The sequence below is a fragment of the Ailuropoda melanoleuca genome, chromosome X, assembly GCF_002007445.2.
Source record: "Ailuropoda melanoleuca isolate Jingjing chromosome X, ASM200744v2, whole genome shotgun sequence".
Classification (NCBI taxonomy): Eukaryota; Metazoa; Chordata; class Mammalia; order Carnivora; family Ursidae; genus Ailuropoda; species Ailuropoda melanoleuca.
Window position 1 is genome coordinate 7,077,640 of NC_048238.1, and position 22,918 is coordinate 7,100,557.

The 22,918-nt window shown below is 46.6% G+C and overlaps 1 protein-coding gene across 5 annotated transcripts in view; it reads left to right on the plus strand.

The window, feature by feature from the left end:
• Positions 1-22,918, plus strand: part of TBL1X (transducin beta like 1 X-linked) — a 230,658-nt gene that overhangs the window by 137,816 nt on the left and 69,924 nt on the right. For 3 of the 5 annotated variants that reach the window (XM_011236269.3, XM_034649673.1, XM_034649672.1), the window contains exon 3: positions 12,154-12,242. The exons of the other annotated variants lie outside the window; for them this stretch is intronic. The gene's annotated coding sequence lies outside the window, so the exon portion shown is untranslated. The remainder of the gene's footprint in view (positions 1-12,153; positions 12,243-22,918) is intronic. 5 annotated transcript variants of the gene reach the window in all.

Consider the following 22,918-nt stretch of genomic DNA (forward strand, 5'->3'; position numbering starts at 1 on the left):
TGGGGGGGATCCTGGGGTTTAGCCCCGGCCGGCCTCACTCCAGGGCCCCGATGCTTCTGCGAGAGTCTGCCAGATTGCCTCGCAAAGGAAGCATGACCCTTTCCCAGCACGGAGTGAGATTTCTGGGAAACAAGACCACACTGGAACCAAGGAGGAGGAAGCCAGCTAAGACTGGGTGTAAGTACAGCGTGATGGACCAGGGCAGGCAGAATTGAGGCCAGAGTTTGACCTTCAGGGGAAACGCAGACTGCTGGAGAACAACTGGGCTATCTTTTATTTTTAAGAGTCCCTTAAAAGTGCACCCTGGAGACAGACATTGGACTTCACACCTTCCTGGCAGTGCACTTGCAAAGTCTCTGAGCTGCTGGGGGCTTGTGCCGGCGCAGGGAATAGCGGCACACTCAGCTGGGAGCTCCCGCAGCCTCGAGCTTCGCACAAATGCTGGGTGTTTCTCTCTGCACTACACACGGACGTTTTGGCCTGTGTGTTCCCAATTGGGCGACATGAGATGTCTCTGCTTCGTGTGACGTCAGCATCCCAGCCCAGACTCGGAAGCCAGCGGGACCGTCACAAGCCCTTGGAGACCTGGGGTTCTGATGTCCTATCCGCTGAGCTTAAGAGTTTTTAAATCGTGTGTTTTTTTTTCTGTCACAAGATTCAGTCTCCCTTGTATTTTTTGTTATTTATTTATTTTTTTTAAGGTTTTATTTGTAAGTAATCCCGACACCCCGCTTGGGGCTCAAACCCAGGACCCCGAGATCAAGAGTTGCTTGCTGTACTGACTGAACGAGCCAGGCTGTCCTCAGTCATCTTTTTAAATTGTAGGGAAACACGAGTTGTCGTCATCTTTTTCCTCTTCGTCTTCTCCTCCTCCTCCTGTTGTTGTAGTTTTAAGTCATCTGTACGCCCAGTGTCGGCCACACACGCATGACCCCAGGATCAAGAGTTGCATGCTCTACCAACCTAGCCCGCCAGCCAGGTGCCCCGGAAAACTAGAGTCTTCCTGGCAGGTGTCATGCTGGGCCCTCCTCTGGGCACGAGGTGTGCTCTCTGTCAGCGTCCTGTGTCCTTCACTTGTCGATGTCAGCAGTGGCTGCCTGCCTGCCTCCCACGAGTTACTGCAGAGTGCGTTTGAACGAGATGGCAGAGTTCTTGGTCGTGCTTCAAGCAAACCTCCTCAAGTATTTGTTTCCCCAGAGGATGGAATACGACGGACTGTCATTTGCAGCCGTCGCGCACGGGAATGAGCTGGTGTCCCTGCACTTCAGCCCCATTACATCGAGGAGGAAGAAGATGGAACTATTTGGTCCTCATGTCCAAGAGAGCCAAACGGTGTGTCCTTTCGAGTCCCGGTCTTCCGGGGCTGCCTGGGCGGCATCCACCCCTGCACTGGGTCGAGGGAGCAATGTCAGATTGTAAGAAAGGAAAGGTCTGAAAGTGGATGGAGGACTTGCAGTTCCTCGAGGTAGTGCCGTTCGTCTTATGAATGGGACAGTACTTGTTGTCAGTAGCTACAGACATGCGAAATTGGGCCTGATGTGAACGCACACTTCTGAGGGACATCGTACGTGTTTCACTTGATTTTACAGTCCTTTCTCATAATTATTGCTGCTTGTGACCTCGCCAGTATCCAGTACCAGTGATGGAATAGGGAAGCGTTACATGTTAAAGACCGATGGAGCAGCGGAGGAGCGGTTGTCACGGGAACAAGGGCGTGTGTGTGTGTGTGTGTGTGTGTGTGTGTGTGCGCGCGCGCGATGGCGTGGCACTTACGGCTGAAGGTTGGAATTCCGTGGATCAAAAAGGAAACTTGTTTTCCAGTTTCACTTCCTCAACCGACCGTGCACTCTGCTGCTTTCTTGGTGACAGGAATGACCTCTCGTCCGTGAAGGAATGATCTCCATAAATAAGATATTCCGTGTTGGTCGAAGACTCCAGTCAGTCTGGATTTTGCACAACGAGAGAGAGTGAGCAAAACACAGAGCCCAGGATGGCTCACTCTCGTTCCAGCTACCGGGGTCTAGACACCTGACAGAGTGTCAGAGTTTCCCTGGCTGGGAAAGCCTGATGTGAGTCGGTCGGAAAAAATAACGTGTCACAGAAAATCCAAAAATGAATTGAACCCAGTTGTTTGTCGGTAGAGTGTCAATGGCTAAATCCATTTCAGATCAACTCAGAGTATTAAAGATGAACCGAATGAATTGCACATAATGGATAGGCTGCATGTACGAAATCAATTATTCAGAGTGTTTGGAAGACTTCCCTTCAATAAATTATGTTATCAGCTGCAAATTCCTATTTATTTCCATCGTGCCAAATAAATTCTCACCTCCCTTCCATCCAAATTACTGTGAAGTATGGATTGGTGTGATATGAAATGGTAAGAGCACTCAGATCAAAGCCAGAACCCCAACAAATTTCTTGGGGTTCAAATCTACCACTTGGGAGCTGTGTAACTAGGCCATTCCCGTAAACTCTCTAGAACCCAGCCTTTTTACCTACAAAATGGGAATAATGAAGAGGGTGGCTGTGTTGTATAATGGACGTGAGGGGCTTTACGGAGGATACACGGACTCTGCACGTGGGGGCGGGGCAGGACGTGATGTCGTGTAGGTGAGGGGACAGCCGGCCTTGCTGCTCAGGAATTTCCATAATGGGAAGAGCTGATAGTGCCTCCCGTTACTGAATTAAGAGGTTATACTTTGTAGAATGTATTTGCGTTAAACATCAGAACACACGGAAGCAGGTTAGTGTAGAGACTCCCTCCACACTGAGAGCCCGCAGCTCAGAGTGACTTGGAAGACTGGTGACGTTTTACCTGCGTATAGGGATCGCCCAGCCTCGGCTCTGTTGGCACTGGCAACCAGATAATCCTTTCTCGTAGGGGACATGTCTTCTGTGCTGTTGGTGTTAAACGGTATCCGTGGCCTCTACCCATTAGATGCTAATAGCACCGTCGCCTCCCCCCCCCAATCTGGTGACAAGCAGAATTCTCTGCAGACATTGCCCTTGGGGCAGATGACCCTCAGGGGTCAGAACTGCCTGCAGTTGAGAATCACTTAAAATCTCTTCCGTGAACTTGCGTTACTTATATAATTTTAATGGCATTTATTATTTAAAATTTTTTTTAAAAGATTTTATTTACTTGACAGAGGGAGAGCGTGAGCACAAGCAGGGGGAGCGGCAGGCAGAGGGAGAGGGAGACGCAGGCTCCCTGCTGAGCAACAAGCCCAATGCGGGACTCGATCCCAGGACCGTGAGATCATGACCTGAGTCGAAGGCAGACGCTTCACTGACTGAGCCAACCAGGCCCTCCTTTAATGGCACTGTAAAATCATGGAATTTACCCAATGGAATTGAAAACTTCTATCCATACAGAAGCGTGCACACAGATGTTGATAGCACCTTTATTCCTCATTGCCAAAACCTGGGAGCAACCAAGATGAGGTGTCTTTCAGTCGGTGAACAGTTAAGTTAACCGCGGTCCATCCAAATGATGGACGGTTATTCAGCGCTAAAGAGAAATGAGCTTGAATCAGGCCATGAGAACATAGGGGAGAACCCTGAATGCACATCACTGAGTGAAAAGAAGCTAATCTGAAAAGGCTGCGTACTGTAGGACTCCAACACCGGAATATTCTGGAACAGGAAAAATTACGGAAACAGCATAAAAAGATCAATGGTTGCCCAGGGTTGGGGGCGGAAGCGATGAGGAGGCGGAACACGGGATTTTGTAGGGGGACCGTAGGGATGGGTGCCTGTCACCGTATGTTTGCTTCAGTCCGTGGAGCGCGCAGCACCCAGAGTGAACCCTGGAGTAAACTGTGGGCTTCAGGTGGTAGTGAAAGTGCAGGTTTGTCGACGTCCGTTCTGATGGGGTATGTCGGGAGTGGGGAGGCTGTGCGGGAGTGTGCGCAGGGGGCCGATGGGAGAGCTCTGCACCGTCTGCTTGCTTCTGCTGTGAACCTCACACTACTCTAAAAACGGAACTCTGTTTCAATATAATAATTTTCACAGGCAAAATAAATGAAGGATGTCGTTTCCAAACTGATTCGATTCTTCTGTTCAATTTCACACTTCTGGACCCATGAAAGAACCGGGAAGTTGTAATGAAACTTTCTGCACTTGGGTCCTGAAGGCCCCATGTTAGTGTGCTGTGACATTTGCACGACTGTCCAGAGGACTCCTGGGGGCAGCTGTGTGAAGGCCCCAGGAACCAGAAGCCCGTCCTGCTGTTTCCCCTTCACTGTGGTTATTCTCCGTAACAAAGCGCACACCTGCTTTACTTCTGGAACAAAGCACTTTTTTCTTTGCACGTTAATTGTGTAAAGTCACCCTGATGCAATTTCAGGTTGTCTGTTTAAATTTAGTAATGAGTTACGTGTGCACACCTTAATAAATCCAGCACGGTAACGCCCCAAGGCAGGGTGTGCACACTACCGCCCAGAGGCCACCCCAGCCCACAGCCTGTTTTTGTAGATCAAGTTTTACTGAAATAGCCCCACACCTACCTGTTGGCGTATAGTCAGTTCCTGCATTTGAGCTTCAGGCTGAGGTGAGTAGTTCTACAGGGTACGGCTGCAGAGTCCAGACGCTTACTCTTTGGCCCTTTAAAGAAAAAGCGTGCTCACCCCTGCTCGTGGCCCTGGCGTTTGCCCTCTGTTGCCATGTCCAGATAGGTCTCCCAACTCTTAAGCTGAATTTCTGAAAAGGGGAGGGGAGTAAACAGAGGAGCCCATCTTAGGTGATAGCGAACACCGAGAACATCGCATCTTCGGTGCTTTGGGAGTTCCTGTGAGTTTCTCTGCATGTAAGATTCACATCGCGTGTACCCGTGCGTATTTATTAAAATGGCTGGCTTGCACGCTCTCCCATCAAAGATACAAAACATCATTTTCTATGATTTTAGAAGGAAGCGGGAGGAGCGTTCGTGACAGAGGCACTTGGTAGCCCAGGTGAGTTTTGTATGAGATCGTACTAGCTGCTGGTGCGGCCATTGTTTCAGGACGGTTCCTCAGGACGCAGACTCTCAGATGGATTTGCGTGGGAGGGTCTCTGGAGTTAGAGACCAACACGTGTTGGAGAGTGGGGAGCGGGACTGGTTGGGCGTGGAGCTGCCGTGCCTTCTGGAAAGCCACTTCTGCACCATTCTTCCAAGTCTGCCGCCCCAATCAAAGCATTTCTTTCGCTTGAACTGGTCTTCAAGAGCAGAGGTTGTGACTTCTCACCATTCCATTCCTTAATCCATTACCTCAAGGTGTGTGTCCTCCATAAATGCTGAACGCAACCTCTGTGTGCTGACGCTCGGACTTCCTGAGGATCCTGATGGGTCCGGGCTCTCTGCAGCTCGCCTCCAACAGTCCAGGGGCACTGTGTCGCGTTACCATCACGCAGGAATCCCTTACTGAAGGCAGAGTGCCGTCCGTGTCCAGGAATCACTCCATGTTACATTTTCTTCTTTATGTTTTCTTCACCCCTAATGTGTCTTCCCCAGACTCATGAGGCACTTAAGAAGTGGAAGAAATCACAAAGGAGAATGTTAAATTGAGCAGAGTACATACAGGCAAAGACAACACGTGTCAATAATACACGGCCAATGTGTGTACCATATATACATACATGCATTCCTCCATTCATAGACAGAATATATACTTATCCAGAGTGGCTTTGTCATCAACACCGTAGTTCCATCTTGCTTTTTTGTCCAGTGCCGCAATCAGCCTTTTAATCAGAATGGTTATACCATTTACCACTGGCTATTTGTTTTGTGTTTGTACCATCTTGTGTTTCTGTTTTCCTTTCTTCCTGCATATGTTTGCGTAAATTAAGAATTTTTTTCTGATCCTACTTTACCATTAATTTATTAACTATACCTCTTTGTTTTAATGTTTAGTGTTTTAAGATTTTGTTTATTTATTTGTGAGAGAGTGCACTGACGAGCCGGGGGTGGGAGGGGCCCAGAGAGAGGGAAAAGCAGAGTCCCCGCTGAGCTGGGAGCCCCACTCAGGGCTCCATCCCCAGACCCTGGGATCCTGACCTGAGCTGAAATCAACAGTCGGATGCTCAACTGACTGAGCCGCCCAGGCGCCCCAATTTTTAGTGTTCTTCTAAAGCTTGCGATAAGGGTCTTTAACTTGTCACAGTCGGCATCGGTGTCTGTTAACCACGTCCTGTGTAAGGACCTAACAACAGTGTGCATCTGTTCTCTTTCCATTCCTACTTCCTGGTACTACTGTTGTCATCCATTGTACCTTTACATGTTTAAGAAACCACGATACAGCTACTAATTTTGCATTAAACACTCAATTATATGTAAAAGAAATTTTAAAATGAGAAGAAAATGTTTTTCTATTTACCCCCACGTTTACCCTTTCTGCCGCTCATCATTCCTTTGCAGGAATGCAGAGGTCCGTCTGAGCTCATCATTTTTCCCCTTAAAGAACTTCCATTAATTTTTCTTGTAGGACAGGTATGTTGGCATTGAATTCTCTCTGTATTGGTTTGTCTTAAAGAGTCTTTATTTTGTGTTTGTTTTTGAAAGCTCTTCTGTCTGAGAGTAGAATTTTAAGTTGACACATTCTTTGAGCTCTCTAAAGATTTCATTCCATTGTCTTCTGGCTTACATGTTTTTGACAAGAAGTTTGTGAGTTTTGTTATCTTTCCCTCTGGGTGTAATTTGTGTTTTTCTCTGGCTGCTTTTAAGAGTTTCTTTTTACTGCTGATTTTCAGGAAATTGATTGTGTCTTGTTAGGGTTTTCTCTGGTGTTTATCCTGCATGGGGTTTGTTCACCTTTTTTAACCTAGAATTTCCCAAACTTACTCGATCTTACAAGCTTTGCTTTTTCAGTAATACATGTTATCGTATCTAAGGACTGGCGTTTTATGAACAAACAGTAGAATGAACCCCACCTCAAGTCTGGGCAACGTGAAAATCAGTGTTTATTAGTCTTGCACGGTTTCTAACTCCATCCTGTCTACTTGGACCATAGAGAATGGGGCGATAGAGAAAGCTCTTGGACATATCCCTGGTCGTGTGCAGAGTGTTCAAACAGGATGACTTGTGAAAGGGGTGTCACCGTAACTGTCTGCGTGTGACTGCCAGCTATATGGGCACACTTCACCAGTAGCCATTTTTCCAAACTTTCTCACGTTGGCACAGTAACAATCCATTGTCTAGTTCGTGTGCCCTAAAGGAGTTCGTGTGCCCTAAAGGAGTTCGTGTGCCTACGGCCAACAATACTTAATTCCAAAAACATTTGGACTAAATGTTTTCCATAGACATTGAACAACAGTGACAACAATATTGTCATCTGACCATGCAGACTTTTTTAAAAGATTTTTTAAAAATTCATTGGAGAGAGAGGGAGAAAGAACAAGAACGAGTGGGGGGAGGGACAGAGAGAGAGGGAGAGGCAGATTCCCTGCTGAGCAGGGAGCCTGATGCAGGGCTGGGTCCCAGGACCCCGGGATCATGACCTGAGCTGAAGGCAGACGCTTAACCAGCTGAGCCACCCAGGTGTCCTGACCATGCAGACTGTTTTTAAAAGAAAAATGTTTTAAGATGTTCCTTGTTTTTAATTTATGTGTTTATGACATATAAGCTTATTTTTAAAGAACATCGAAGGTTAGGCCCTTGGAATTTGTGTACAAAATTAGTATCTTTTATCATTAACAATACAAAAACATTTTTCCTGGGTCAAAAGCGTAACTTTAAATGGGAATGGGTTCCATCGATGTTGTCTCTTTTGCCTTATATATAAATAGGGCACACGTTTACTACAGGGGCAAGAATTAGTCCACCTAAATTAAGGGTATTCCAAAAGTGAGGTTTTTTTTTAAAAGATGAGATAAGACATGAGGAAATAATTCATGCATTGTGACTTTTCACTTTGCAGTACCCATTTGCCTAGTTCAGTGAGTAAAAGGAGAAATGAGGATGATGGCCTGATTAATTCCCAGTGGATAAAGGCTTATCTAGAACTGCCCTATTTCTCGATACTATTATAATATTAAAAGTGACATTTATTTTTGTAAGTCATTACCATCTTGGCACACTTGTGTTCGTTTTAGTCAAGCACTGTCATCTTTAGATTTCTAGCTTCCAACATCTGAAAAGTGTGTTTTTATATTTCTCTTGGAGAGCGCACAGCCTTCCAACAGCAAAACCTCAGTTAATTGGAATGTCTCGTGAGTGATGTGTTGAGTCAATCAGAAAATTCTTTCGAATTTCAACATATTGTTGGAAAGCCGTTCAGAGAGGACTTTGAGAGAGTCGGGCAGACCATGGCATAGTGACCGTGAGGCGTCCTCACCCCTGGGACACCTGTGTACGTGAAGAAGCCTGCTAGAAGTGAAGCTCTATGAAGACGGTGTTCCCAGAATTCCTGCTGCCTACGGCTCAGAGCCATGAGCCAATCCTGACAGCAGAATGACGATTTATTGTGTGAGATCACCTGGTGTGACACAGTGATTGGTGTGGCCTGGGGTCCAGCGGTGAAGACGCAGCATGAGGGTCTGGTTGGCAGGCTCCTTTCATTATTTAATAAAGGATGACGTGAGTTTAAAGCACTGGGATTCTAGTCTACCAGAAATAGAATTAATATTTATATAGTTAAGCAGTAAATTTATGATCAGTGAAAACGTATGTTTGTCCGTTTGACTTAATGATTCATGTGGGCCATTGGTTTTAAAAAATTTGGGCAATGACGAAGGAAGCATTATGGCAGTCTACGGAAGCACCCCCTAGACTCTAACTTCTGAATCTAAGACCTGCGTGAAAGTGTTCTTTCACCTTCTGATATTTCATAGTACAAATCAGAAGTCATGAAGAACTTAGTCTAAAATCTGTTCTATGAAAATAAAGTTTCTTAACCTTAGCATTTTGGACATTTTGGGGGCGGATCAGTCTTTCTTGTGGGGAGGCCGTCCTGGGACGTGTAGGATGTGCAGTGGCCTCCCTGGTCTCTCTCCACTAGTTGCCATTGGACCCCCTCCTCCAGGTGTGACAGCCAAAAATGTCTCCAGACCTGCCTGGAGGTGGAAGGCACCGTCGGCGCTGGCTGAAAGCAGTGTGTTACGATGCAGATGCCCTGCGATAATTGCATGCTTTTATTAGGTGTCACGTGCATGGATCAGTATTAAATTTTAGTAGTGCGTTTAAGAAGGTGCCTGGACAACCGTGTCAAACTCAACTGCCCCCGATGAATCGAAGCGGAAACGTGAGCAGCCCTGAACTCAGAACTTTGGTGCTAAGCCTGGGGAGGTGGGAAAGGGCGGCAAGGGCAAAACACAGCCAGTCCAGGGTCTCTGGTTGCCTGATACATTTTGAGGAGCTCCTGAGTGGGAGAGCAATTTGCTTTGCTCCACGTAGAGAGAGAGCATTCTTCTTCTTCTTGGTGCTTGCTGTGCAGAGCTCTAGGTTTCTGTCCTTTGCCTGCTGGAGCTCTTAGGCAGGTTCCCTGGCTCCCTCCTGTACGTCTGTTCCCTGCGCAGACCTGTCTGCCTGTCCCGTTTGCATCTGTCAGTCCTGGAGAGGATGAGGCTTCCACGAAGGAGGATCAAAGCAAACTGATGTAGGGCAGTTCCCCTGCAAGGGGGTATGCCCCAAGGGATGGAAAACGGGGGCTCAACTCAGACTTGTGCACGAGTGTTCATAGCAGCCCCAGTCACGATGGGCAGAAAGTGAACGCAAGCCAGAACGCCCCGCATCTGATGGATGGACCAAGTGTAGTTCATCCATACGGTGGAATAGTATTCAGCCGTGAAAAGGAATGAGTGCCGAGACACACCTTATCATGGCGGAACCTTGAAAGCATTTTGCTTCGTGAAAGCAGCCAGTCACAAAAGCTATCATATGCTTCCACTGTGGTGTCGTGTTCAGAATAGGCAAATCCAGAGAGAACGTAGACTGGCAGTTGCCAGGGCCGCCGGCAGAGGGAATGAGCAGTCACTGCTTAATTGGGTACAAGGTTTCCTTTTGTAGTGACGGAAATGTTTCGGGACTTGACAGAGGGGATGTTTGCACAACACGACGAGTGTTGTCAGGGCCCTATACCTCCCCCGTGGAAGGACTGCTGGGACAGGTCTACGCTGTGCCTTACCTAGAGCTGAGGAGCAACCAGGAAATTGTGACAAAGTCCTTTTTATATTCATTATTACCTTTGAGAATAAAGAACATATTGCATTCGTTAAAATCATTGGCATTTCACACCAATACTTTGCAGTACGTGAACGTTCTTGCCAGTACTGCTCACTGGTGGTGGTTCTGGGTCCTGATTGTGGGAAAATCAGTTACGATTAGGTATTGGAAGATCAGATTTATTGTTTCTATCAATAAACTAATTTTGACATGTTGCATAAGCAGAAGAATGTTGGTAACCAGTCCTGTTTTCCTGTGTTTGTGTGTTTATAACACACAGATGATGTTAATTACGCTTCCCGAGTTTAACAACATATATAAAAGATCATCTTCAATTCCAAGAGTTACCATCTGTTTTGGACCACAGAATAAGAATTTGATTCTAAAGGTTTTTCTGAACAGCTTGTAATAAGAGCTGTTTATATATTAATTACTTATTGAATTATTATGGATTTTAGTGTTTTAATTTCCAAGCAATTTGGGGCTTATTGTGGTGACATCTGCTCATATTTTGATATTTTACGGTATTTAGCGGTTTCATCATAAGGCTGTTTTTCCCCCCTGTGGTAATTTACAACTCAATCCTGAAAATAGTAATTTGCTTTGTGCTTCAGGTACTGTGAGGAGTATTGTCCTATTTTATCTCTACTACAGAATTTTTTTCATTTCGGAATGTATTTTTATTTTATGTGCAAAATCAATATTCCTTTATGCCTGCCTTCCCTCTGGTGAATAGTTTCTGTTCAAAGAGGTGTAGGGAAATTTTGTTTAAATATCACTATTTTTCTTCAATGGTAGATTTTTAAAAAATTGCCCTGGTTATTACTTTTATCTTACATATCCTTGTGGTGTTTTTTAAAAAATGTACTGTAATGAAACTTAAGGGCCTATGAACCTACCTGTAAAGTCTTTTCAACTGCCTTTCTTTGAGCAGTGTAGCTATAAACATGACTCATTGGGGATAATTTCCTTGAATTTCCTTAAAACATTTCATGAGGGCCTGCATTCACTTAATAAGAAACAGCTTTACTCATAAGCTTCACTCGTGAGTTTGAATTATATTAACCCTGGCACCTTCTTATCGCTTATGATTAAACAAGAATTGAGAGAAGTTGGCAGGCAGTTCATTTCCTTAGATTTTGAGCTTATAGACAATAGTAGATAATTTAAATGTAGGACGCTGGATTCATTCATAACCAAGGAAGTTTTATGAGGAAGAAGGTAAATACTGTTAAGTCAATGCTAGTTGATTGCTTAGTGTTTATACTAAGCCTGTTTATACTGGCCGAAAAGTAGAGATACAAAGGTTAACTTAGGAGCTTACAAATCTGGCTTCTTCAGAAGTGCACATGGGGGAACTCTCGTGAAATTGAGATGCATGACGACACCAATGGGTAAGTGGAACCATAGTGAGTCAGTGCCTTTCCTTTGCTTTATTTTGGGGAAGCCGAAAGGGAAAAAAAGATTCTGACGTTGTTTCTGTGTGTTTATGAGCACAGAATATAGCAGGCTGTGTATATACACGTGGACATGCATGCAATATTGTCATAAACATTAGCCAAGTGATGTCTATAAAATTTCCTTAAAGTGTGTTTTCTTCACTTAGAGGTGTGTGTAGTTTATTTTCTTGGTTGCACAGGACACGGTCCCGAAAACAAAAGCATTTCAGATAGGCTCTGATGATCGTTAAACTATAGCAGTAGCAATATCTGAACTAAAATTAGTTTTATTTACTTTGAGACTCTTTCCTTTCGGAATTTCGACACATACGACGATACGGGCTGGCCACCCTCCTTTCTCGCCTTTCACTTTGCAAGCAGACCTGCAGCGTCTGCGTTCCAAGTGTAAGACACAGATTGTGACGTCATAAAATGAGTGAAATTTGAGTTGAGATGATGAAGGGAAACAATGCTACCGATTTGAAAAAGAAAAAGCCACCAAATGGGAGAGGCTAGAGGTGAATACTTCCCAGAGAATTTTAAGTTTTTTCTTCGTATCTCCTCGTTTCTCACCAGCTGGCTCCTGGCAGACACTTTGCAGTTTCTATGATCGGATGCTGCGGCGCTCACTGGTTCAAAGGTCTACACATGAAGTCACCATAAAGGTAAGTGCCCCAGCCTGCTGTTGCATCTTGGTCCTTGAGCTGAAATCCCGTGGAGAAGTGAAGTGCGTTTTGCCCAAACCGAACATCTTCTGTTTTAAAAGGACTTTTTTCAAGTTGCGGGCCTTTGCCCTTGCCGAAATTGCAGGTGGTAGGTAGAACACCGTGAAGTCATTATGGGCTCTATATAGGTAATTCTAAATGATGAATTTGCCTTTTATTGCCTTCCAAGAATTGTGGATACTGAACCAGCTATTACAAACTTTTCTGGGTCTTACCAGGAGAGGATGACACCTTCTAACACCAAATCTTGTCAACATTGTGAATTAAAATTAAGCCAAAACATTAATTATGATTAGACACATGTGTATAGATTATATCTCCTGTAACTTAATTCTGTACTTTATTAGTTTATTTTTTTAATTTTTAATTTTTTTTTTTTTTTTACATAATCTCTACACCCAGCATGGGGTTCGAACTTAGAACCCTGTGATCAAGGGTTGTGTGCCCTACTGACTGAGGCAGCCACGGGCCCCTGTGCTTTATTAGTTTCGTAATGCAGTTTGTGTGTACCTGCAAACTGATTGGCTAATTAACCCTGAAACTTAATTAAAACAACAGGTAGATCATTACTTACAGAGCTAGGAGATGATAAAGTTTCCAGAAGAGCAAATCCAACAGGTGCGAAGACGTGGGATTTTAGGGCCTGATTTTATTATTTACTTTTTGTATTTGTATTTTTTTTCTTTATCAATTTGGTTGCCTTTTCCTTTTTTTTTTTATTTTTTTATTCTTATTTTTTTAAAGATTTTATTTATTTATTTGACAGAGATAGAGACAGCCAGCGAGAGAGGGAACAAAAGCAGGGGGAGTGGGAGAGGAAGAAGCAGGCTCATAGTGGAAGAGCCTGATGTGGGGCTTGATCCCACAACTCCAGGATCACGCCCTGAGCCGAAGGCAGACGCTCAACCGCTGTGCCACCCAGGTGCCCCTGTTTTTTGTTTTTTAAAGTTTAATTCAGTTAATGAACATAGAAGGTATTATTGGTTTCAGAGGTAGAGTTCAGTTATTCTTCAGTTGCATATAACACCCAGTGCTCATTACATCAAGTGCCCTCCTTAATGCCCATCACCCAGTTACCCCATCCCCTGACCCACCTCCCCCCCCCAGGCAACCCTCAGTTTGTTTCCTATTTTTGTCTTCAATTTTTTTTTTTTTAGGGAAAAAAAAACCCTATAGAGCTTTCATAATTTTAAAAACATAACGATGGAAATTTGGGGAAGAATTTTGCTTATTGCTTTAAAAAGTTCAATCAGGACTAAAGTGATAGGCTGAAATTTAACTACAGTAAGAATCTTGAGGTATTTTTGTTAAAACCAAGTATGTAAAGGGGCAGCTGGGTGGCTCAGTCAGTTAAGCGTCTGACTCTTGCTTTTGGCTCGGGTCATGATCTCAGGGTTGTGCAATGGAACCCTGCATCGGACTCTGTGCTGGGTGTGGAGCCTAGCTTAAGGTTCTCTCTCTCTCTCCCCTCCCCCCCCCAAAACACCCAAGTATGTAAAAATAACAAAGTAATGTATAAAAATCTTGGTATTTTACTGAAGTATTTGAAAAATGTAGTTTGCTAATAAAAACAAAAATTCGTAAAATGTTAATGAAGCTGAGTTTGTGACTGGCTTTAACTTAATATTTTCAAGAGTCATCCGTGTTGTAGCCCGAATCTTTTCTGTGGCTGAATAATACTCCATTGTATGGTTTACCACATTCTGTTGATCGTTCATCAGTTGGTGGACATTTGCGTTGTGTTTAACCTTTCGGTTATTATGAACCATCATTATTCATATTACTGCTGTTCCGAACGTTGTGTACAGGTTTCTGTGCAGACATCTGTCTCCGTTTGTGTTGGGTCTATGTCAGCGAGTAGCATTGTTGGGCTGCATGATGAGTGTGTTTCACGTTTTGCTGAGCTGCCAGGCTTTTTCATCAGTCCGTACTTTTTGAAATGGAGTTGAACCATCTTCCGAACGTCAGAGGGACGACGGGAGAGGTCTGTCGGTCCTCGGTGTTTCGATTGGGAGTTCACTCCGTACGGAGGGAACAGAAGCTTCCACTGAGCGGAGCACATGTTGAATTCCTCCTGTGTGGGAGGCGCTGGTGTGGAGCTTTAGAGATGACGTTGGAGCTCGGGGTTTTGGGAGCCACAGCAGAGCGTGGCGATGGTGTTTCCTGCTCTCAGGGTTCAGGGGGCTGCTTTGTTCCTGAGGACGTGCGCACTTTGGGGCATGCCCTGCAGGTCAGCGGGTGGGCGCTTCACGCTGGGAACAGACAAGGCAGATGGTTGTCCAGTGTAGAAACGGGACATGCTTCGGTAGGGGGGCTGGGAGAACCAGAGCAAGGGCAGCATTTTCTGTCACAGGCCGGAGAGTAAATCACTGAGGCTTCGTGGGCCAGCCGGCCTCTGTGACAGCCGCTCAGCTCTGCCGCTCTCATGTAGAAACAGCTGTCCATCGTACATAAATGAGTGGACACGGGTGAGTGCCAATAAAATTTTATTGACGGACACTGGAATTTGAATGGCAGATCGGTTTCATGAGTCACGAAATAGGATTCTTTTGATTTTCTTTTTCAACCACTTAAAAATATAAAGACTAGTCCTAGCTCACAGGCCTGATGAGGGGAAGTAGCAAGAGGGGTTTGGCCCCAGGCCACGGTCTGCTGACTCTCACTAGAGGAACGCACCTGTTTGTCTCTGCCTCCCCGAACTTGGCTTTGTGAATTGGAGGGCATCTGGGGGTATAGCTCTGCGAGGCCCGTGATGTGATTATGACAGAATCCAAACCGTGGTCACTTGGCAAAGGCCCTGCGGATGTTCAGGGAGCTACGAGTTTTAGGAATTTGAGGGCTGTCCTGCCCTGTCATGAGCAGTGGTCCCGGACCTGTGTACCCGCCCTAACTAAGGGTTCTCAGTCAGGGGCAAGCCCTCACCCCTTCCCAGGGGACATTCGGCCATGTCTGGAGGCAGTTTGCCACGTGTCAGGAGCACCAAGATTGGCAGAGCCCACTCACTACCGCTGTCGGTATTTTGTTCTGTATGGTAAGTCTCACCCGCCTTGTGGCGAAATGAAATGTAAGCTGCTGAGCATTTGATAGTAAAACTAAGTTTCTACATTCGCTGACATAAATAAGAGGGTCACTGGACTCTCATCTGATACTGAGATTCTTAATATTTAAGTATTGTTATTTTTTTTAAGATTTTATTTGAGAGAGGGTTAGCGAGCGAGAGAGAGCACGAGTGGGGCAGAGGGAGAGGGGGAAGCAGACTCCCCATGGATCAGGGAACCAAGGACCTGGGATCATGACCTGAGCCGAAGGCAAGATGCTTAACGCTTAACCGACTGAGCCACCCAGGCGTCCCTTTAAGTGTTTTTTTAAAAGGTGTTTTTGTTATTCATTTAAATTGAAGCATCAAACAGTGCTGTTCTGTGAAGACAGAACACAGCGTCTCAGACACGTCATTGCCAGCCTGCGTGTCTTCCTCAAGTTCGTGTGAGGGCCTCCTGTACGTTGTAGACAAGCTGTTTCCAATTTTTCAGTCTTCAAGATAATTGAATCTGTACATTGATTTACAGATGCATTGGAAGTATTAGCTCAAACCAACGTCATGGGAAAAGCAGTACTGTTCTGCGGAGGCCGTAACTGGCCGTGTCTCCAAGGCGGTCTGCTTTGCAGTCTGGGGCGCGTGAGCTCGCATTGTAGTGTGTAGAGAGGAGGGGACGAAAGGACAGTCATGCTCTTTGTGCGTACATCTTTGGCTCTTGTGACACAGGCTGTCTGAGCAGTGGTTTGCTGTTACTAGCTTGAGCACTTTTTAGGAAGGCTTCCTTCTGGGTCTTCCCCGTGGACGGGCAGAGACGTGTCAGTGAACAGGGTGGCCAGTTTGCACAGTTGGAGAGAGGACTCTGTGGCCACTTGGGAGGCACGCAGACGGTTTTGGAGGTAACCCCAGGGACCGGACGCCTTTCCTGTCACGTCAGCATTGGCCATTGATGTGCACAAGGGCTTTGGATGAAGGCCCCCAGCCAGCCATGAATTAACCCAGAAGGGCGGCCAAGCGCAGAAAGGACCCTTTCTGAATGCCTCACCCCGGGGATGTTTTTTCTTCCGTGAAGAGCGGCTTTATTTTCCTAACACGAGCCCCCTCCTCTGCTCTCCAGCCCTGTAGCCTTATTTCCTCCTTAGAAGAGCCGAGTCGTTCTCATGCAGATTATTTCTGGAGACATTGCCAGGTTTTAATTACATTTTAATGAATGTGAAAACAGTTCACGTTCATAGGAGAAGATTTGGAAAATAGGAAAAGCACACACGGAGAGAGAACTCTAGCGAAATCACCCCCAGAAGTAGATGGGAGACTTTTCGGAGGGTTATCTTGTGTGTGTGTGTGTGTGTGTGTGTGTGTGTGCGTGCGCACGCGCATGCGCGCTCATCTTAAAACCTACTTTTTTCCTACATAACACTGTATTATGGACGTTTCCCTGGTCATGAAATACTCTTTCCAGGACTCCATCTTCTTCTACTGGTTTATTCCCGTATTTTAAATGGTAGTACTGTTGCTAAGACTCTAGTAATAAAATAATAGTTGTTTGATTATAATTTTGGGCCGTCTGACTGCAAGTAAATAAGTTTAGTGGAAATCTTATCTTTGGGGGGTATCTTTTCTTACTGTACAATAATAGACATCTACTCATTGGTAAATGACGGAAAGTCCAAGAAAGTAAGCAACCAGCGTGAAACCCCATTCATGTTTTCATGTGTTTTCCTCTCAATATTTTCCACGTGTATATCTTCCCGTAATCGGGGTCAAACTGTAAATGCCATAATTTATTGAATCATACCGTCATTGAACAGCAAAGTGTTTGCATAGCTACATGTTGTCTTAACGACAATTATGTAGGAGAAAGAGATAATGCGAAGTGATAAAGCAAGCCTCTTTCACCTCCAACGTAAGCTGGTCTCCAAGCAGATTTTGGAGAAGGATGGTGTGTAAGTGCTATTACACGCATTAAAAATTTCATCTTCAGGGGCGCCTGGGTGGCACAGCGGTTAAGCGTCTGCCTTCGACTCAGGGCGTGATCCTGGCGTTATGGGATCGAGCCCCGCGTCAGGCTCCTCTGCTATGAGCCTGCTTCTTCCTCTCCCACTCCCCCTACTTGTGTTCCCTCTCTCGCTGGCTGTCTCTATCTCTGTCAAATAAATAAATAAAATCTTTAAAAAAAAAATTTCATCTTCAGCTGACCACTGATTGTATAAAAAATAAACCTCGTTCCGTTGAAGGAAACACATCGCAAGGGAAACAAACAAGGAGGGTAGGACCCACGACCCTCGAGTCAGAATGTCCACGGAGAAACGCAGGAAGTGCCTTTTGTGGGATGAGGTCATTTCGAGCAGATTTTCCAGCTGCTCTGGCTCTCGGTCCTCAGGCGGCATGGAGACAAGTCGCAGAGAGCTGAGCCTTTTCCAGAAGATTACTTTAAGCCGTGGATTCTTCCAGCGTCAACGCCAGCGGGCGAGGAGGGACGAGAAATGAGACAAACTTTCTTCCATCCCCAGAGGAAAGGGTTGCTTTAAAAGAGTTCAGGAGACGATTTCACAATGGGGCAGATTGTTAGAAGAGAAACTTTCCCCGCTAATAATGAGGCGAGATGAGCCCTGTTCTCCTCCTTTAATCCTGTGTGCTCTGCTCACTGTTTCGGGACAAGGCCCCCTCCTGTCGGCAAGACTCAGGCCCTTTCTGCCTTTCCCTTCCGCGCCAACTCCCAAGTAGGTCTCTTGGGGTTACGACGTTGAAGGTAATTAAATGGCCATTCAGACTCTGTTGTTTTGGGGCGATCCCCTCCCTTCCTGGAGAATGCTAGCCTAGAAAACCCCGTAAGCACGTGCTAAATTGAATGAAATCCTTCAGCGACATTTCTCTGCGACTGAACTTTGCACTGATTTGGGAAGGGAACCGTGATTAACAGGACTTTCTGCCGCCTCGAGATGCAGTTGCAAAAAGCAATACTATAAATAACTCATCTTCCGTTTCTCCCCGGCTTCAACCCCCGAGTGCCCAAGCGTGCTGGAACGCTTCTAGTCGGCGGGGCGCTGTGCACACGTGCTCAGCCCTCGGCCCGCTGCCCCCACGTCTTCAGGCAGCTCCAGGAGGGGATGTCGTGGCTTTCTTTCGCCAGGTGGGGGGGGGGTGCTTCTCCCCTTTCCTCGCACTGAAGACCTCACATCAACCTGATGGCAGGTGTCTCAGATCACAACTGGGTCAGGCCAGAAAGGACACGCGCATGCACTCATTAAGAACCCATTTGGGTTTTTGTTTTTTGTTGTTGTTGTTTCCCATCTGTTTGAGGCCAAGGAGGGTGTCCTGGTGCCGCCACCGCTGTCTTTTATCCTGGAACTGGAGAGGTTGGGAAGCAGCACTGGAGTTCTCAGAACTGGAGTTGGGCACGGATGCCATTCTGGAAACCCGCTAGATGTGGTGCCTCCAGATGGTGCTGGCTTTGACGGGTTTACACGTGCTGCCGGTGTGTTTGCAGACCACCGAGGAACCGTTCCCAGGGGACCAGCCCCAAGCCCGTTTGCTGAGGGTGGTGTGTCCCTCCGATGCCTCCAGAAGGCTTGCTTCACTCTCTTTGGGGACGTGCACCGTTGGCCGAATACGAGGAGTAGTTAGCAAGTCGTGGATCTCTGCTGTGCCTGAGGCCCTGCTCTGAGAATTTCTGTACAAACGCTGAATTCTCACAGCCTCTCCCGGGCGTAGGGCTGTCGTGTTCCAACGTTAGGAGATAAGAAGCTGAGTCACGTAACCTGCCCGCCAACCTGGAGCTAGAAAGGTATGGGGGTATGATGAAAAGTCAGACTGACTGGCTCTTAGTTCCCAGGCGCCCTGAATCCCACACATTTGTACCCTGACGGTTGTAGCCAGCGCAGGCACATGCCTGCGAAAATCCTTCTTCCAGAATGAAGACAGGACACAGGCCAGCTTGCCTCACATGATAGACGTTAACGGCATTTCACAGCAAACCGTAGCACAGACGGAGTTCTTCCTGCCCTGGGTCCAGGGCAGCATTTGGTACATCATACAAGGTCAAATTGTTCTTTACACAGCAGCCCCCCCCCCACAGTCACACACACACACACACACACAGTCATGCACTTATACAACACACACACACACACACCACACACGGCTCCTGTACTGCTTTCCTCTCTCCCTGTTCCCATCTTCCTCCCCAGATGCTGTCTTCATCAGCAGGAATTTACGCTCCCCTCTCTTCCAAAGTTTCCCTCCTTGGAACCCGGCCCCCCACTCCCCGTAATACTTTGTGTGGCTTACGGGGGGGCTTAAGTATTGGTGCCTTTCATTATTTGCATAGAGGTCTTACTAAACAGCTTAAAGGAAGAGGTGTGCGTGAGTGAGTGCGTGTGTCAGTGTGTGTACAAATGTGTTTAATTCCTAGTATTGCCAAAACACCATGCCTTGAATATAGGCGATACTCAGTAATTTCTCCTCACACGCTTGCTTTCCTAAGAGGACTTTGTTGGAAATAGTGCACAGTGCTGAGAGCTCGGTAAAGCACGCAGCCAGAGTTAGGGCCGTAATGGGATTGGCAGCCCTGCAGTGCCTCTGAACAGACCCACGTCAGCCTCCCCGTGTTCAGTGTGCCTGGCCTGTGTCCTCATTTCAAATATCTGAGTCTTTACTGGAGGGAAAGCAGGGTGAGGTGAAGTTAGGGGACTCACTCTTTATTGTGGGGTTGTTATCTTGGCTGAGCTGTCGAGTGGTGAGAAAGGCCTTCAAAACAGTGAACATGGGCCATGACGAATCGGCCTGTTGAGTGTGAAGCCCAGAACCTCATGGGGCGGGGACGGTGGCTGAGTGCGTCTGCCAAACATCTGCAGGAAAGGACCCTCTGGAAAGGAGACATGAGAGGTCATGAGGAACCAAGAGAAATGTCCTGTGGCCCCAGTATACTGCCCCTTAAAATCAAACTGTCGGTCATTTCAAGTTGTCCCATTTTCTTGACATGAAGCGTATATATTAAAAATCAGACAGAGGGGTTCCCTGGAGGAATCCCAAATCATAGAGATGAAAAGTAAACCGAAGAGTGGGTGCCAGGGACCAGGGGGATGGGAGAAGTGGGGGGTTAGTGTTTAATGGAGTTCCAGTTTGGGAAGATGAGAAGGTTCTGGAAATGAACGGTGGGGATCGTTGTACAACAGTGTGAATGTCCGTAACGAGTTGTACACTGAAGGGCTTATGAGTGTGAGTTATATGTTCTGTTTACCGCATTAAAAACAAAAGAGCGAGAGACGGAGTGGAAATGTTCATGTAGATGTGACTTTTGTTTGTCTGATGTAGAGAACCCTGGCTGTCCTGTCCCCGAGTAGAACGCGGACAGACATAGGGCAGCTCACGCTCAGGGATTCACAGCCTTGCCTGACTTTCTCTTTTCCATCAGTTAGAGCTGTTTCATCTTTAAGCAGAGGCAGGAGTGGGGGGCTTGAGAAGTAACACGACAGTCGGAACTCCTCCTGTCGACGTGATAATTCACGACCGGTTATGGTAAAGACGAGGACGGGGGCACCTTCCTTCGGTCTTGGCTCGCGGACAGACTCAGAAGTGGCAGATGACCGGAGAGGCGGAATGTCCTTGCAGACGCTCCAACCAGACACGCTGAGTGGGGACTCCCTCCCCTCCCCTCTGACCGCTGCTGCCCTCGGAGACCTTTCAGTGCCATGAATACCAGTGTGTTTCTCTACATTCAGTTGCACAGCAGAACCCTGGGCGGAAATCCATCGTTTTATCCTCCCATCCTTCTGTGAAATTTAGGTCTGGTCATGGAGGAAACAGGGTAGGGAACTTCACTTCCCACACTTATGAGGGGACGTTGGTAACTTTTGCCAAGCAAAGATCAGCCATTTTACTCACTGGTGTCAAAAAAGTAAAGTGGACCCATCAGACCCACCAGCACCACCACCGCTTTCAAGCACGTTGCTTAGAGGTGTTGCAACTGTAAACACCCTGTGAACTGTTGTGGGTTTCTCTTGACTGCAGTGCAGTCAAACCCAGTGAGATGAGGGGTGCCTGGGTGGCTCAGTCGGTTGAGCGGCTGAGCGTCTGCTTTCGGCTCAGCTCATGATCCCAGGGTCCTGGGATTCAGCTCTGTGTTGGGCTCGCTGCTCAGCAGGGAATCTGCTTCTCCCTCTGCCCCTCTCCCCTGCTCGTGCTGTCTCATATAAATAAATAAAATCGTGTAAGAAAAAAAAACAAAACCCAAGGAGTTGAAATGGATTAAGTATTGCCGTTAGTTCAAAGAATGTTCTCGTGTTTGTGTTGAAATAGTCTAAAAATATACACGTATATTGTAAATGCATTTCCTTCACTGGTTACTGTCAATCCCCCCCCTTTTTTTTTGAGTTAGGTTTTATATTTATTTATTTATTTTAAAGATTTTACATATTTATTTGAGAGAGAGAGAGATCGAGAGAGAGACCACAAGCAGCGGTGAGAGAGAGAAGCAGGCTCCCTGCCGAGCCGGGAGCCTGACGCAGGGCTCGATCCCAGGACCCTGAGGTCATGATTTCAGCCGAAGGCAGACGCTTCACCAACTGAGCCACCCAGGCGCCCCTTTATTATTTTTCTAAAAGATTTATGTATTTATTTTAGAGAGAGCACTCGCGCACAAGTGTGCCTGAGGAGGGGCCGAGGGCAGAGGGAGGGAAACTCAAGGAGACTCCGTACTGAGCGCAAGCTGGACATGGGGCTCAATCTCATGGCTGAGATCATGACTGGAGCCGAAATGGAGTTAGAGGCTCCCCTGACTGAGGCTGCCTGGCCCCCCTGGAATTAGGTTTTAAAAAAAAATAATCCTTTAAAAGCTAGTTAGGAAGTTGTTCAGTTGTGGGGGAGGTGTGATCCAATTACTCTGTTTTCAAAAATTAAACTATGTCATTGAGGTTGAACAGCCAGGGGGACATAGGACAAGTGTTGTGGACCAGATGACATTTCACCTGGTTCTCTTGCAGGCCAAGGCTGGTTTCTGTTTTCTTTTCTCTGCCGCGTTCAAATCAAAAAGCCTTTAAAAAGTGAACAGTGTACTGGGAGAAGCATATCCTAACTTATACATTTAGAGAGAACCTCAGTCTATGATCAGGAAGCCGGAGAGCCAGAGCCGAAGCAGAACTTTTCCTAGCTGCAGGAAAAGATGGTGCGTAAAGGAAAAGAGGAACAAAGCAGTCCCCCATCCTTCGTGTGTCGAGGATGCTCCAGAATCCTGCGTGAACACCGTGCAGACACCTGTGCTCATTGCAGACGCTCGTGGCTGGCGAAGGAGAACCTGGCTCTTGGGGTGCCGGGATCTTTTCTCCTTAGAAAACAAAACAGATCTGGATGCTGAAGAAAGAAATCGGTATTTTCTTTTCTTTTTTTTTTTTTTTAAAGATTTTATTTATTTATTCGACAGAGATAGAGACAGCCAGCGAGAGAGGGAACACAAGCAGGGGGAGTGGGAGAGGAAGAAGCAGGCTCACAGCGGAGGAGCCTGATGTGGGGCTCGATCCCACAACGCCGGGATCACGCCCTGAGCTGAAGGCAGACGCTTAACCGCTGTGCCACCCAGGCGCCCCGG